At 36.5% G+C, this 18244-nt stretch overlaps 1 protein-coding gene across 5 annotated transcripts in view; it reads left to right on the top strand.

The window, feature by feature from the left end:
* NOL4 (nucleolar protein 4) overlaps window positions 1-18244 on the top strand; it is a gene marked incomplete at both ends in the record, with an annotated part of 387673 nt that overhangs the window by 201220 nt on the left and 168209 nt on the right. The gene's annotated exons all lie outside the window — the stretch shown is intronic.

The following is an 18244-nucleotide window of genomic DNA, read 5'->3' as shown; positions in this document are numbered from 1 at the left end:
TAACCTCTTCAGCCTAGTGTTTCCTTGTGACTTTGCTTCAGCTGTGACTGCTAACCCAGTTAGGAGTTTGGGCTTCTGAGATTTTATTAGGCACATGGGTAGACTGGGAGTCTTGTTAAAATGCAGATTCTGATCCAGTAGGTTTGGGGTAAGACCTGACATTCAGTGTTTCTAACAGGTTCACAGATGATTTTGATGCTACTCCTCACTAGCCCACACACTGAGGAGAGAGGAGTTAGCTCAAATTCTGAGATGGAACCTTTTTGACCTAAATCACCTTTCTGGTTTGACCACATTGGTTGTGGTTTTGACCTTTTATGGTTTAGGTGCCTGCCTTGGTAGTATTGACCTTGGAGGTCATGTGGCTACCAAGACAGTAGGCTGTTGGCAGGTTTATTTGTTCCAGAAGGGAGTATGGAGAGGATGTCCATACACTAAAATGATGTATTCAGTGTAATTAATTGTCCTGTTTAGTTTCTTTGAATGGAGAGCCACTGAGAAAGGATCATGAAAATGTGCCATCAGCAATGAACACCGCACTAAACTGGCCATTTAAAGCTCAGTAAATGTTTCTTCTCTGGCTTAAATCAAGAAACTAGGGTTTTCAAACTAGAATCCACTGCACTTTAGCTAAAGGACAATTTTATAGATGGCCATGGTTAAGTAATTTTAGTATAGTAGCATGGGGTTGGGGGAGGGGAGTATGTTTTGAGCAGCTCTTGGCTAATTAGAAATAATCACTTTGTAAACAGCTCTTATTTGGGTATAATTCAGAGAGTTTAAGTGTATACAATCAGTACAGAGACTTAAAGATATTATTTTTTCATGGTCAACCAAGACAGATGTTTTATTTTTGATTTCAGGAGAGTTCAGTGACTTATCATGATAGAAACAGTATTAATCAAAATGAACATACATAACTTCTATAAAAAGAATATTTATTACCTGAGAATCCTTTTAATTCTTAGTCATTTTTATTTTTCTCAAACTCACTCGGACATTACTTTTTGACAGTCCTTTTACTGTAATAAATAAAACATCAGCAAAACCCCAAATGTTTTCTCTTCTTCCATTGACTTTTTAAAAATATCATATTTCTACTTGGTGACTTGTTATATATACTACTTTATGCAAAGGAATGTTAAAACAAGGTCCATAAACATTTGGGGAAAAATGAGTTACATGTGTGAAAAATTAGTGTATGATATAATATAAAATTTTTGAACTAGGAAAAGCAAGAATTGAGAAAATAGAATCAATGTGGTTTGGAATCAATGTAATTCTTGAGGCATTTGCTGAATATACACTCCACAGAAGTCATAATGCTAGCTTCAGGGCACACAGCAAAGAAAAAAGCTTAGCCTTTCATTGTTTGGGATTTAGTAGATTTGGGCATTAGAGCAAGAGGAAGAGGCTATGTTCTTAGAGGGTATTTCTCCAACTTCAGTACCCCATACACGAACACTAATGACGATCACTTTATTTCACCAGGTTCCTGACACCTCCCAGGGTATTTCTTCCTAATCCCATGATTCCTGGCCTCAGTGCCCTTCACCAAGTACCTGTTCTCCTGCCTACTGGCTGTCTCCCTGTTGTAGAGCTTGTTCCAAGTTGCCTTTATCTTGTCTTCCTCCTTAGTTTGCTTTCTTTATATTCTACTCTCGCCATACTCAAGCCATCTCTAAAGCCTACCTTCCTTGAGAGCTAATAGAGCATAGTGGTTTCCAAGGGCTGGTTGTGACATCTGCCATTAAGTGCCAGCTTTGTCATTCATTAACTATGCTACCTTTAGAGAATCACAGGATCTTTTCAAGACTCAACTATTTTCACTTTGGTAAAATGGGGCAAACAATGCCTATGAATTTTCCTTCACTGGGTCCCTATAAAGTATAAATTAGGTCAGTTATAAAAATTACCTTTTTTTTTTTTTCTGATCTAGACATCACCTTCCAAAATAAAGCAGTTGACCTCAGCAGAGAAAAAGAACAGAACCTGGCTAGTGGTTGGTTCCCTGGGAGGTTGGTCTGGAATGCTGGTTCCAGCTTTTGGTTTGAGAGATGAACCTATTAGGCTCCACCCCAGACAGAGAGCTGGACCTCTGTGGCCCTCCAACCATTTTTTTAAACCAGTTGACCTTGTTTCAAACATTGTTACATGGTTGTTGGTAGGGATGGGCCTGGGAGAGCCTTTCTCTAGAGGAGGACTTAGGGCAGGATGGCTGCCCTGGTTTTGCCCAGGCTGCTCCATTAGAGTCAGCTCCTCAGCCACCCACAACTTGGAAGAGTTTGCTTGGTTTCAAAGTCAATGCTTTGAGGGCTTTCATGGTTTCCTTGAACTATGATCCTCCTTTTTCCCAAAATCGGTGCTAAGACTAACCTTTGGCTATTTAATTCAAGATTAACAAAATTAAAGCTTTAAACTGACTCAGCTATACTGAGCGTACTCAGTACTTTGAGTGTAAAGTAGAAATGTAAAATGTGGAAACAACTCTTCTGTCTTTACTGTTTGTTAAGTTCCTGCAGTTAACACAACCAAAGCAAGTACTATGTCTGTTGTTGAAAATGTCTCACCATTTTATCCCTTGGTGGTGACAAATGTCTGAAGGCTTTATGGACTGATGATGAACACTCTAGGATCCTGCTGTTATTAAAGTTGAACATTTTATTATTTATAAACATCCCTGACTTATAGTTTACTCTCTACATTGCAACCACAGCGTTTGCTATTTTTGCAGAGAAGTTTATTTTAGAGTTGGGCGGGTAGGTCTTTCTCCCCTTCTCCCCATTTCTTTTGTATTTACTCACAGTACTATTCAACCTTGCACCTGGTGACATATGCACATGTTGTACACTTACTGAATACTCATTCATAGCAATGAAGCCATTCATGGTCATCCAGGTTTCATACTGTTTCCGATTAGTGTGACCATTGGCCCTCATCTATCCTTTGCCCAGACTCTGGTGATCTGGGGTGATGGGTGTGATGGTGGGAATATAAGTGGTATCAGAGCTTTACCCTGTTGAGGTGGCTGCAGGGCCCCTGGCTTCATGGTGTTTTGCATAGATCTTAACTGTGGTCTGAGTGCAACTCCTTTATTTTTTTAAATTGAGATACAATTGACATACAACCTTATATTAGTTTTAGGTGTACAGCATAATGATTTGATAGATGTATAGGTTGTGAAATGCTAAACACAATAAGTCTAGTTAATATCCATTACCGCACATAACTACAAATTTCAGTTTTCTTGTGATGATGAGATGAAAATCACTTTTTAAATAGAAAAGTAACAAACATGTTACTGTTCTCCTTCAACAAGAGGAATTTAATTTTCTGTATCCTTTAAATACTGATGTTAATGTCGGTTTTCTTTGATCTCATATAATTGTAAGTTCTTTGATTTTTTTCTACGTACTCAAAATTTTAGCAAGTTTTCTAAAATAATATCATTTGACATCATTCAGCCCTGAATGTCAAATAGAATTGTCTTTGGTTATATATATCATGTCATTGGTCAGCCAGTACTCTGCTAATCATGGTGATATTGAAAGGTCATCTGCATTTATAAAAACATCATGGCTGTTCAGTTTATGCTAATTACAAGAAGTGTAGGCAGAATGCCTTTGTTAAGTGAGGGGAAGGTGATAGCAGGCTATTCACTGTGATTCCTGATTTTATGAAGTACTGCAAAATGGGTAACCTTAGATGACACCTTTCAATTTAGTAGTGTCTCTAAGAGCCTCCTAAATCGAAAATTAAGTCTTTTCTTTCCCCACGTAGCACTACTTTTTCAGGCACTTCTCACAATACCTAGACTTGTGTTTCCTGCTGAGGTGTAGCAGTACAGTTTAGATAGAAATTTGGTCTGAAATTAGGAAATCAGTTTCTAATCCTATGTTTGTCACCATCAAGGTGACTTGAGCAAATAAGTTCTTTATCTTTACCAAGATCTTTAAAATAGGAAAACTGATCATCTTATTTTATGCCCAGATCTGTTTTGAATATTGTAAAGGAAATGACTACCAAAAGAATTTGTGTAATTAAGATGTTTAATGACTCAAAACAATTGGCATTACTCAGATGAATCTTTTTGTTTAAATCAGAATAATTTAGTGTTTATTAGAAAGATACCAATACTTTGACAAGCATCTAAATAATAATGCTTTATAATTGCCACCAAAACTCTTAGTGACCTTGAATCCTTCAAGATGGCCAATAAGTTCATTAATACCACTGTTATGGACGATGATGGATTTCAACCCCCTGGGTAGAAATAGTAAAGAAAGCTCGGGGAAAACTTCTTGGATATCAGATAATGAATTGGCATTATGAAGGAAAAAAGTCACAAAATGTTGACTATAAGAACATCACAGGTGCTAGAAAACAGAAGTCTTGAGGCCAAAGTAAAGCGAATTATATCAGTTGTGATCCAATCTGGACAATGTTGTTCATTCCATGTCATTCATTAGAAAAATTTAATACAAGGCACTCTTTGCAATGTGTGAAGCAATGCAGGAATTAATAACAGAAGGAAGTCTGCTAGAGCTAGAGGTGGAAAAGCTGGGGAAGAGTTGGCATTACTAGAGGCCAAGAGCCAGAGCTACTTGCTGGGAAACAGACACACAGAAGATGCTCCCTGGCAGGAAGACGTTTCCTGGCAGGAGCTGAGACATGGAGAAGATGCCCCCTGAGTTGGAGACAGAGAGGTCTCCTGAATCAGAGAGGGTGTATGTGTGGGATGGGGAGTGGGGATACCCAGGCATTTTCTCTTTCTCCCCTCCTGTCTCTGCCAGTATCTCCCATTGTTTAAACCAAGTCATAAGACAATAGTCAAGGAAACCTGGGAAATGGTTTGCAAAGAAAGGGAGAAGAATGGATCTGAGAGCAAGACAGCAAATGACCGGTACGTAAGAGGAAGGAGGGTGTGGAGAAACTTTCAGAACTCTTAGTGTAGGATTTGCTTATTAAGTCCAAGAAGTGCTTGGTGGCTCAAGTTTCTTGAAGTTTCAGGATGTTGGCATGAGAGTTTCAGCTTCCTTGTTGAGTGGTCCTGGCTCACCCACTGCAGGAGGGAGAGGGACTTTTTTGAGAGTAGGAGGGTTAGGAGAAAACATCACAGATCATGTACTCTAATCATTCACCTCTAAGTTACTCTGAAAACCTGGGAATGAATTAGGTCTGGATGACTGCAGGATTTTTTCTCTTCATCTGCTTGCTAATGGCTGAAAATACCATGAGAAAAGCCTTTCATTCCACATTAGAGATAAAAGGTTTAAATTACAAGTGCCTAGCTGAAGTAGCATTTTCCTGTGGGGGAATTTCAGTCAAGGGATAATCAGTCAGTCAATCTGTCAATCTGTTTCTCAGTAAAGTGACTTACAGAGAGCCAGTGTGCACACAGGTAGCTTGTGGATTTGCCATGAAGATGGGGAAAAGAACATGAGGGACACTGAGAACAAATCTGGAAGATTTTGACAATTTTTCCTAGAATGATACTCTTTACCTACTATGCAAACAAAAACTGACAATGATTTCAGCACATGTGAACCCATAGTTGGTACACAGTTCTGCTCTATGGGTAAAGATTCTTGATTTTGTAAACATACACTTGACCTTGGTAAAGACCTTCTTGCCTAGGAGTTTGTTAATCAAGGTATTCAAAGTGGTCCTTTTTCCCAAAAATAACATCTTTAGTTCTTCAGTACGTATTGAAATAAGCTCTTTGGGCAAAATCATATCCTTTTAGGAGTCTTTTAAAAAGTGGGCCCAGACTGGCTCTTATTTATTAGTTTTCATCAAGGGAAAGAATATTTGTCTGGCCTCTTTTTCTGACAATTTCCTAGAGATTTGTTAAATGGCATTAAAATATACTTAGATTCTGTCTTACTGAGCTCAGATTTGAGAGCTGTCAGTCATATTCCATTCTCTTAGTATCAACACTTACCTCCCACAATTTTATATTCAACCAGTTAGTTGTCAGAGATGATCTACATTAATTTCTCACATGTGGCCCCAAAACTCTTGAAAGAGAATTGCTTCTAGATTCTAGGATTTCTTCCTGCCCCTGACCAAGAAAAATGAAACCAAGACTTCAGATTTTTATTGGGTTAGAAGTTTTTAGTGCCCAAGGGAATCTGTATTGTTAACAATCTACCTAGGAAATTCTGAAGCAATTAAAGTTTGAGAAACACTGATACACACCAATCATTGAAATATACTTGAATAATTTTGAGTGGTATTACCTATCTTAATGCACCATAGACATTCCTTGATGTTTTTCACTGTATTCATTTTATATTGCTGTGTAATAAATTATCACAAGCTTAAGAGCTCTGTAGGTCAAGAGTTGAAGAAACTTCAACTCTGTTCTAAGCTCCAGGTATCACAAAGGCTAAAATCAAGGTGTCAGCCTGTCTAACCTCTTATCAGGAGGCTCTGGTAAAGAATCCACTTCAGAGCTTATTCAAGTTGTAGGCAGAGGTTACTTCCTTGTGGTTGTAGGACTGAGGTCCCTGTTTGCTCGTCAGCTGTCAGCCCTGCCCCTTAACACTGCTTGCATTCTCTTATGTGACCTCCTCCATCTTCAAGCCATCAGTGGCACAGTGAGAAACCTTTTGTGCTTTGGATCTCTCTAATTTCCTTTTCTGCCACTAACTGGAGAGAGCTCTGTGCTTTTAACTGTTCATGTAATTGTTAAGCCCAGTCAGGTAATCTCCCTATTAAACATCCTCTGTACCATATGACATACCATAATCACAGGAGTAATATCTCATCATATTTATAGGTTCTAGGAATTAGGGTGTGGAATCTTGTGGGGAGGGGCACTTTTAGATTCTCCCTACCAGTGTCTAATGCAGTAACACAATATTTATTAATAAATAAATAGTTCACGAACATATAAAGAGAAGTAAAAAGACTCACAGTTTATTTAAACAGACACTAAATAGATATGTGATTGTGATCTCCTGTGATTGTCCAATTCAACAAATAGTTATTGTATAATTACCATGTGCTAATCACAGATTGATAAAGGAATAAGAACTAGAACTTGCCCTCCAATAGCTTACATTTCATAATTAAACACCTCTAGAGAGAAACTTATTTGATGTTTTGATAATTTTGTCAGAGTGACTTCTCATATACTTCACAAAAAACTGATCTGTATAACTTCTAATCTTTAATCTTCTGACAGGTAATAAAAACACATTAAAATGTTCAAATATTGGATTAAATTATATCTCTCGCTACAACCCCAGAAAGTGTTCTCTTTTCAAATTTAAAATCCTCTAGTTCTATGACTATATTTTATTACATGACTTCAAGTCCTTTTAACATGTACTTTGTATTTTTAACTGAACCCAGTCAAGTCACTTAACATTTCTGTTCCTCAGATTTTTCAGAAGTAAAACAAATATTATGCATTATTTAAGCTTTCTATTTTCAAGTTAAAAATTGTCTTTGGCTAAATTAAGCAAAAACAGTACAAAAAATGGGAATCTATGGAAGGGGCACTGGAATTTCTCACAAAATTTCATAAAGGAGTTGGTTGCCTAATAATCTGGAAAGACAAGAACTAAAGGCAGCTCTAATTTTTTTTAAATGATGCGAACTCCATCGACCATAATTGTTATACTTTCTTTCTAAAGATTAACATAAAAAGACCTAGTTCCAATGGCTCCCTTTTTCTCTGTCTCAAAGCTCCAAATTTTTCCAGGGTGGCAATTGATCATCCTTCCTGGAGCCTACACTTTTGTATTAGGAGGGGATTGTATGAACTAGGTTTCTGCCCCTATGGGTGCCTAATACATATCATCATTTTTCTGCTAACACATAGACACACAAACGCACACACACACACACACACACATATCACACCATCACACATCACGCAACTTTCTTATACATCCAAAGATAATTCTACTGAAAACTTACCACCTATTTCACTTAAACCACAAACAACCTCATTTTCCCCCAATATAACTAAATCTAAGTCCTGTCCAGCTATTGCACAGAGAAAGAGAGGTGATGTTAAGAAGCCTCACTTTCTGAGGCCAGATCACCAAATAATATTCTTACCTCTTTTAGTTCCGTAATAATTGAAATTATGCAGTTAATGGACTAATTAGTATATTTAAGTACCACTACTACCCTTAAATAAAACTTAAGAAAATGAGGCATCTGTTTTTAATCCTCAGACACTTGACAGCTGACAGCAAACAAAGAAATCTAGGTAAATATTGCATTAGTTGCAATATTTCTGTGCCTTATTCCAAAGCCATAGCTAGTAGTTATGATGAACCAGCTCCACTACTCCTTCCATATTTTCTTTTCTTTCACTAGCAATTAAATGACTCAGGGTATTTGCCAGGTGGGGCATCATGTCAGGAAATGAGATTTGTCTCTGCCTGCAAAGATTGCTTTGACAATATTTTTCTTTCTGCAGAGCAGAATGAGAAATGCTTCAGGTGTTCTTGTGGACCTTCATTCCAACCCATTTTGGTTTTCGGTCATCTTATTCCCCAGGTACTCAGGATCAATGATGGCAGGCAATACACAGCTCTTCTGTTTCTCTCTTCCTATAGTGGCCTGCGTGGTGTGAAATGGTCAGTTGTCTAGCTCATTTCTTGGAAGTATCCTTCCTACAGGCCAACAGAACCTAAAGCTGTAGAGAAGAATTGTGAGAAGTGTCACTTCCGTCTCTGGAAAGCCTTGTTTTCCAGACTGATATTGTGGCTAAGAGAGGTAACCCCAAGTATCAGTAGCTGGTTTAGAACATGATCACATCCTGGAAGGCAACCCCTCAGGTTCAGGTAATATCTCTCAGGGCATCACAGCTATTTTTAAAATGTTTTTCTTTTTTATTGTCTTCTTTCTTTTCTTTTTAAAAATTTATTTATTTACTTACTTATTTTGGCCATGATGTACAGCATGCAGGGTCTTAGTTCCCTGACCAGGGATTGAACCCATGCCCCCTGCAGTGGAAGTACGGAGTCTTAACCACTGTACCACAAGGGAAGTCCCCTACCACAGCTATTTTTTAAAGTTTTTAATAGTTCATTCCATTATTTTTTAAGGTCTGTAATTTGTTAGGGATGGAGTAGGTAAAAAGAGCAATGACTCCAAGGGAAATCTTCCAGTTGCTTCATTTCTTTTACTGCGATGTGATTTCATTGATTAAATTTAATGTGTGTGGTGCAAAAAGGTAGCGTATAAAACATTCAGAGGTTCATATATAGTTGTGTTAGAGAAAGAATGGGCAAGAAATACAGGACCAAGTCAAAAGTAAGCATCCACCTACTGAGGACAAGTAAGTGTCCCCTCTAATTAAAGGCATCAAATACAAATGCTCTGCCACAGAGTAGTTAGCAAGCTTCTCAGATTTTTGTACTTTACCAAGATCTTAAGATTGGATACTTTGTTGGCAAACTGGGTACTCAGATCAACATGGTGATGGAAGCCCCCAGTGCCTGCCCATGTGTATCCTCTACCCCTGTTTTAATTGCCACACAATTCATGATCCCACTGAGCAAACCTAGGTTTGGCAGGTAGGATGATTGATGTCCACAGGAAAAGTCACCCTGTACACTTGATTATGAAGTTCAACTCCTATGCTAGTGGGGTTTTGTTGGAAATTTACATGGATATGAACATTTTAAGCCCTTAGCCTATTGTGAAAGATCTATCAAATATCGTCCTTCCTCCAACTTCTCTTTAAAAATACTCCAAACTGTTCTTTTTCACGTCTCTATACCATTTGGCTGCTGCCAAAGAAATGGTGTAAAAAATAACTGTAGATTATCTTTGTTCTAAAGAGAATATACAACTAGACTTACTGCTCAAAGTCTTGCCTATTTAGTGGATTTTCTTCTGTATTTGGGTCTCTCCATGAAAGGACTGTACCTTTGCAGTGTTTCACAGAGTTATGGAAACTAGGCTGACATTTTTCGTTCTCAGTTTTTTGGTTTTTTTTTTTTTGCGGTACGCAGGCCTCTCACTGTTGTGGCCTCTCCCGTTGCGGAGCACAGGCTCTGGACACGCAGGCTCAGCGGCCACGGCTCACGGTCTCAGCGGCCACGGCTCACGGTCCCAGCCGCTCCGCGGCATGTGGGATCCTTCCGGACCAGGGCACGAACCCGTGTCCCCTGCATCGGCAAGCGGACTCTCAACCACTGCGCCACCAGGGAAGCCCCGTTCTCAGTTTTTATAAAGAACTTCTTTTAAGACACTTAGGCAGAGATGAAAGAAACAACTGTTGTGTGACAGTTTTCAGCAACCTGCTCACACACCGCTGGGGCTGAACAGACTCATTTCTATATATAGCACTTCCACTTGATGAGGAAGGACTACTGAGCATGCCTAAATACAATGTTTAGTGGACCAAGTGTGCTCAGTTCATGATGTCCAACTGGAAAAGAGTTAGGAGCTCTTATCAAAAGGCAAAGTCACTCAAGGAAAAATACATTGCCTTACACTAAAACCTTGGTCGTCCTGACAAAAATTCTCCTGTTAGGGATTACCCCTGGCTCCACACTCAATCCTGGTCTGCTACAGATACCTGATTCATTTTGTCTTCATGAAGGTCAAGTGGAAAATCCCCTTTCACTGTAATCTACACCAGACGAAACCTACTAGGTGATGTGCCTTTTCTTATTGGTAAAGAAGTCAAGTTTTAACAACATATCTTTCACTTTGGAGTGGGTGTATAGTATATAGTTATGCTCCAGAACACTAGATTCCCCCTCATCGAGAATGCAGGCCCTTATATTTTAGAGTTATCATCCATCCCTTATCATCATGTCTTACCAAGGCAGACATGATTATACCATTTTTGCTACCCAGAAATTTGAGTAGGTTTCATCATATGTAGAACTGTTTGTGGTTTCTAGTAGGGTTTGGTTTGTCAGTTAAAGTCCCCTGTGAACTCGATTGTGGTACAGAACCAGAGAATTAATATGATCCTGGGACATGGCAGTGAGTGAAAGCAAATGGCTTGTTGTGACCTGGTGGACAGGAACTCAGAAGGATGCCTTAGGCAGAATAATGGCTGATTTGTTCAAGTTAGTGAAGGAATCGGATCCAAAAAGGTTAACAGACAAAATAGAAGTATGGCTGCTTATGTCTTATCACTGTGAGCCAAGGGCACTTCCCAGAGAGGGGAGCTCCTGTGAGGTAGAAAGACCCAACAGTGCTTGCTGTAAGGATAAATTTGAAGATAGCCAAAGTCCTATCCAGCTACATGACACTTGCTTCAAATAGTAAGCTTGTTATCTTTGGTCTTCTTTTTCTTTTTTTTTTTTCATTGCTTTTCAGCTTTTCAAGATAAAGTATTTCCTGACTTATTACTGGCAAGGCAAAAAAACCCTCCTGAGTTGTTGTTTGTCTAAATGCCAAATTAGGGGAAACTCCTTTTGGATCGCATTAATTTTAGCTTTAATTAGAATATTTCTTTTCAGAATCACTTAGCCCAAATCTGTCACCTTTTTTTCATTTAACTTAGTTTTCAGTTTAAGATAATTCATGGTAAATCCCTGAGTCACTCCTTTTATAAATTTTTAAATCACTTTCTAATAGAATGGCTTTATTATAATACTACATGACATTGTTTCTTGTTTCTATTGCCCATTTAATGTGTTTTCTTGAACATTTCTCTCCAGTGGTTAGCTGTCAGTTTTCATGGAAAACATTGAACTTCTATATTATAATTGTCTTAGATTTATTTTAAATTTAATGAGATTTTATCATCATATATACTTCTTGTTGTGTGCGACAGAACATAAAAGACCCACGGTATCAATTGTTTTGGTTTTAAGTTATAGCAGTAAAATAACTTCTTGAGTGAGTTGATAATACTACATGAATGTCTTATTCAGCTGCATTAGTACATTATGCTATCTATGACATCATTTGTCTTATTATCAAATTAATTTATATAAATGACATCAACTTTGTATAAAGCACTCTATATATACACACATATATATATGTATACATATATATCCATACCTATATAATTTTCACTTACCTCTAACTGAAAGTTAACATTTTATTGTATTATAAATGTAGTCAGTAAAACACACTATTCACAGTAACTGTGACTTCATCAGCAAAATAAATCAGAGATATTTTCAAATTACATTGTAATTATTAAAAATGTTAATGCCTATCATTTTCTATAAAATGTCTAGTTCTTTGAAACCCTAAACAAGCTAATGGGTAAGCATGAAAATAGTAATTTATAACTTATTTAAACAATTAAGAAACCATTCATAAGTTATTACATTAATGGCCATTTCAAAAAATAGGTCCCCTTGGAACTGGGAGAATGCTTTGTTATCAGTCAGTTGACAGTAGCTCTGAGGTGGGAACAGAGATAGACTTTTAATAGACTAGACTCACATAGTCAGTAGGCTTCTCCAAGTACCTACCCTGGGAGAACCTTTAGACTTTATGTGATCCAGAAAAAGGAATATACAGTAAAAGATCCACAACTTTAGTGAAATATACAGTTTCCTGTCTTAGTATGTAGAATTGTAGAATATACTCAGTTCCCTGTCCTCTTCCAGCTCTTTCCTGCCTGTGGTTCTTTTTCTTTTATACTCTCTGAAGTAGAATAACCTCCACCATCACCATCATATATCTCACCTCTTTCAAATTGCACCTCTTGTAACCTGCCTTCTCTGATATCTTCCTCATCCCCAGTGATGTATAGGCAACTTTTCTTTCTCCTAAGAACCTAGTTTATTCATTGTGCCTTATATGAAACTCATCTAGGATAGATACTGCTTTCTGCCTTGCATTGTAATTATTTTGTTATAGTATAAGAACAAATTCCATGTGGAGTCTCTATGGACTCACAATCTCAAGAAGAGTGTCTAGCACAAAATAGGTATTTGGTTAAAATTTGTAAAGAAAGTAATATAAAGAATATACATTATTTCCTCATTGGTAGCTCAGAATTAGTCTTATTTAATTATTGTGCTGAGCTTAAGTTATATGCTTCGGAACACGTAGCTTATCTCAGTGCCATCACTATCCTGCTCCTTTAATTAGAGCCCATTCTTCCAATGGCAAGGGCCGAATTAAGAGCTCCCAAACAAGGATAGCACCCTTCGTATAATTAATTTACTGGAAAACTGAATCTCCTTGTTACTTTCTTACTCTCAATATTCGTTTGATCACTTTAAAATCAATGTCCTATAACCTTTCAGCAGTGGTCATGCATGCATATGTAACACACATATGACTTTATCTGCATCAGTAAACTTCTCCTTAGTCTGAATGTTTTGACTTCAAAATGTAGTCAAAGGACTAGAGATGGGAGACTATGTTGCATCTTGGGGCAAACAATAAATAGTTTTTTGGACCTTATAAGCATCTGGCCTGCATTTTAGGATTAAATTTCCAAGTATTAATCTTAAAACAAAGATGATATATATATTTTTCCTATTCATTTTTCCCAAGACACTTGGCCTAAAGGCCATAATGAAGAGCTACTGAAAGTGAGTACAAAAGTAGGTCAGGTGCTTTGGGAGATTTCAAATATATATCACATATATTTATACACAGAAATAGAGATATACATGTATACATATATAGAGAAATAGATATATGTATGTCTATATATAGAGAGATAGATATACATATTATGTATATTAATAGATATACTTAAATATACATACACACATACACCACACACTGTTATAGGTTAATTCTTTTTATATAGGGAGAACTAACCATTGACTCTGGTGCTGATGAACTACTTCACACAAAGTGCTGGTGGGGATGTTAGAAATAATTTAAGCAAATGGTATTTCTAGGGTCTGTACTAATTGGTGGAGGGAATGGGGAGTAGGGAAGGAGAAAGAAGTAAACAAATAGGCTGCCACTCATGGTTAGTGTGATAGACAAGAGCCAAGCTCACTTGGACAGCCCCCTTGGCAACACTAAATTCATCCCATCAAAACTAACCTCAACACAAACACAACCCAAATATCCCACTGCCCTTCTGATGTCACTAGATTCCACACTACCTGTCACCATATTCCACATTCTCCTCTGTTGCTAGGTACACTGGGCACCTTAATTTCCAAAGCTCCAGGTGCTGTTTTTCCTTGGGATTCAAATACAGAGTTTTTGGTTCCAATGCTATGGTACCCAGGCTGAAATTTGAGAGAAACACCATCGATCAGGGCCTGTGAACCTAAAGGTCACATCTACAGATCTAAACACTACACTCTCTGTGTAGCAGCCCAGTACCCACATGCCAGCAGCCACTCAAGATGGAGCAAACTCTGTTGGGTAAGGAAGCAGATTTCCCATGTAAAGCAGTAAACTGATGTGAATTGTTATGATAAACAGGAGTCTTAGATTTGTGGTCTAATTCTGAAAAAGTATCTTTAAGGAAGAGAGAATAAAAGCCATTAATGTGGTTTTACAAAATAGACAATAAAAAATCGTTACGGTATCATGTCTGCTCACCTCTTTATATTAAATTTTTCTAATACAGCCATCAAAAACTTTGTTTTAAATTTTGATTTATGAAACAGAGGCACGTGAGATTATCAGTTCTTTTACCATTTACAAGATAAAATATGTGGATATGTGTTTGTTACAAATGAGTGAATAATTAATTTGTTCTTCATGAAACATACTGATTTACTCAGGAATAAAATATGTAAAGCTGTTGAATTTAGTTACCTTGGTAACATCTGGAGTGAACCACTCTGTCTAAAAATATTTTCTCCTTTATTGTTTATTCTTTATACAAAAATTATAAATACATGACTTTTATTAAAGACTCTCCTGATAAATGATGTTTCTCTTACCTGAAAAATGAATAAACGGTATACTATTTATTAATATGTATGATGATATCAGATTAAAGAAACAGATATAGCTTGTTTAATTTTTAACTATAATTGACATTGGATTTGTTTCATGCTAATGTAGATTTAGTTTTTAAAGGTATCTTCAACGTTTTATTTTTTTAACATATTGATAAACATTTCTTACATGAAACTTTTATTATTTTTTAAAGGATTCTAGTACAGAAATGTTAAATCACAGTTTTCTTGATGAATTAAATAGTTGGACTTGAATGTGTCCATTATACTCTTCTTTGGATTTTCTTGGAAGGAAATAATCAGAAATGACCTTTCATACTTTAGCATAACCATATGACTTAGCATGAAATTCCAAATTACTCATACATTATTCCCCTAATTTTTTTTTCAGACCTTGATATTTCCTTGTTAAAAGAATGTTATCAGTTTCTCAAAATAATAGCCATGGAAACTGCTACATCATATTTCTTATGGCCAGTTTCCTAAATTCTCTTGTCTTCTCTCCAAATGAGGTCTTTTCTTGAATGGGTACATAAACAGAGTAATTTAAAAATAGAATCTTGCTCTGTGAACACGTTTTAATTGTCTCACAAAATAGGTTCAGAAAATTGTTTAAAAATACTATTTTGCTGATAATTACACTGAATGCCCTTTGTTTTCATTTTTTACTAGAGCAAGGAACCTGGGCTTTGTTCTGGACCCTTGTCTATCTATTACCAATCTTAAATGTTCTTTTTCATTTTTATTGGAGTATAGTTGATTTACAAAGTTTTGTTAGTTTCAGGTGTACAGCAAAGTGTTTCAGTTATACATATATATATATTCATTTTTTTCAGATTATTTTCCCATTTAGGTTATTACAGAATATTGAGTAGAGTTCCCTGTGCTATACAGTAGGTCCTTGTTGGTTACCTATTTTATATATAGTAGCGTGTGTATGTTAATCCCAATCTCCTGACTTATCCTTCCTCCCTACGTTTCCCCTTTGGTAACCATAAGTTTGTTTTTTATATCTTTTCTATTCTTAAGGGTTTTTTTAGTCATCCACTCATATTCTGCACTGCTGCTGTTTTAGTTTGAGCTTTCAGCAATGCTGACTTAGATGGCTTCTACATCTCCTAACTGGTCTCCCCAACTTCCATTTTGTCACCTTCATACTATTCTCATCCAAGACAGAATAATCTCTTTAAAGCATTTTTTTTCACATCACTTCCCACAGTAAATTAAAATTACTTCTGTTTACTCTTAAGGTAAAATCCAAGCTCTCTGATACACAAAACACTTATCTTCCTCCCTTTTTAGGTTTTCTTTTCTTCTGTCTCTCTTTTGCACTCAGCTCTCTACTCTTATTCCTCATGTGCCCTGCATATTCTTGCCTCTGTGACTTTGCACCTGCCAATGTCTAGGTGGGGAATGCTCTTCCCCAACTCTTCACCTGGTTAAAGCTTTGGAATTCAGCTACCTTCTTTAGAAACCTTCTCTGATGCCTTTATCCCTTGTTCTGGATTCCTTGTTCCTTTTTTACTCTGTAGTTTAGTTGCATGTTTAGTTTTCTGTCTCTTTAAATTATCTGTGAACTCATTGGCTCATTGAAGCTGAAGGGGTCTCTATTGGCCAAATATTTAACCCCCTTTTGGCCAAAAATAGGCACTCAGTAAATGTTTGTTGAATAAATGAATGAAGAAGTGAGCTGTACTACTCCTTTAGAATGTAAACATTATTTCCGTGAATTTAATTGATTAGAAGGCATCAAATATTTCATTGAACCTTACAAAAGGAAAGCATATTTGAGAATAGCAGAAATCAAACAAAAAAGTCACAAAAAATTACTGAAAATTATTACTCTTGCTCACTGATATTTACATGGTTTCATCAATAGCCCTGCCCTAAAGGAAACAGTTTAATACTTTTGTCCATCATTATCCTTTAAAATGAATCGTAAATTCTTATCATAAATGTAAAGAGGAAATTAAGAGAAACAGAACTTTATTTTTTACGTAAATTTTATTTCTCACTCTGAGTAGATTGTTATTGATATATTTTCTTCTAAACAAGCTTATTATGTATTTTAAAGCCAAAAAAGTTTTCCTAATTCTGCTTCTTCTCCTTTTTCCCTTTTTTCTACAGTTTTTCCATTTTTGTTATAGAAAAATTATATATACATTTAGTTATATATTATAAATGATACATTTTATAATACATTATAAATTATACATAGAGTAGATAATAGAGAATATTAGAAAATCCAGTGCCACACTGTTAAGAGGACATCAGTATTAACGTTTTGTACTACAACTTTTCAGTCTTTTTGTTGTGTTTATGTGTTTTCCTTTTACGAAATCGGGATCATATTGACCACACCTTTCTGTAGCTAGTTTTTTTCCATTCAGTGCCTCATGACTCACATTTTCTTGTGTATTTAAAATGGAATATTGATTAATTCCATAATCTAAACGTTCCAACATATGTTAAGCCATATTTTTATTTTTGATAATTTATATCATTTCTAGATCTTGTATTATAAACAACACTGATTTAACTGTCTTTTTACCTGCACAGAGATGCATGCAATGATTAATCTCCTTAGGCTTAATAGTCTTTGTAATGACTGGAGCAAAGTTTCTGAGCACTTTTAATGTTTCAGGTGCATATTAAACACCCATAGCTTGTACCAATATATACCCCACTAGCAAGGTGGAAGATGCTTTCATCAGAGAATTTTCACCAAATCTGGTTGTTCTCCCTGGAAAAACAAAAACTACTTGCAAAATAATTGACAAATATCTTGTTCTCGCTTTTTTTTTAATTTACTTTTCTCTGTGATTGCATTTGAGATTGAACTGTTTTCTTTGTTTCATCTTATTATTTTATCTTCTAATTATTTTACTTCACTTCTTGTGCCTAAATTTGCCTACTAGATTAAAAATAACAATGGCTACTTCACAAGTTTATTGCTAAGGATAAACTACACATTATATGTAAAATTAGGTAGCACAATGCCAAGCACACAATTGGAGCTCAATAAATGCTAGTTGAGTCTATTCTCTAGAGAATGGACTTGAGGATATGGGGAGGGGGAAGGATAAGCTGGGACAAAGTGAGAGAGTGGCATGGACATATATACACTGCCAAACATAAAATAAATAGCTAGTGGGAAGCAGCCGCATAGCACAGGGAGATCAGCTTGGTGCTTTGTGACCACCTACAGGGGTGGGATAGGGAGGGTGAGAGGGAGGGAGACGCAAGAGAGAAGAGATATGGGGACATATGTGTATGTATAACTGATTCACTTTGTTATAAAGCAGAAACTAACATCATTGTAAAGCAATTGTACTCCAATAAAGATGTTTAAAACAAAAAAAAAACCCCACAGTATCATTTACATTAACACGCCAAAATGA

This window comes from Mesoplodon bidens (assembly GCF_964165515.1).
Source record: "Mesoplodon bidens genome assembly, chromosome: 13".
Taxonomy (NCBI): domain Eukaryota; kingdom Metazoa; phylum Chordata; class Mammalia; order Artiodactyla; family Ziphiidae; genus Mesoplodon; species Mesoplodon bidens.
This window is presented reverse-complemented; position numbering and strand designations above follow the sequence as displayed.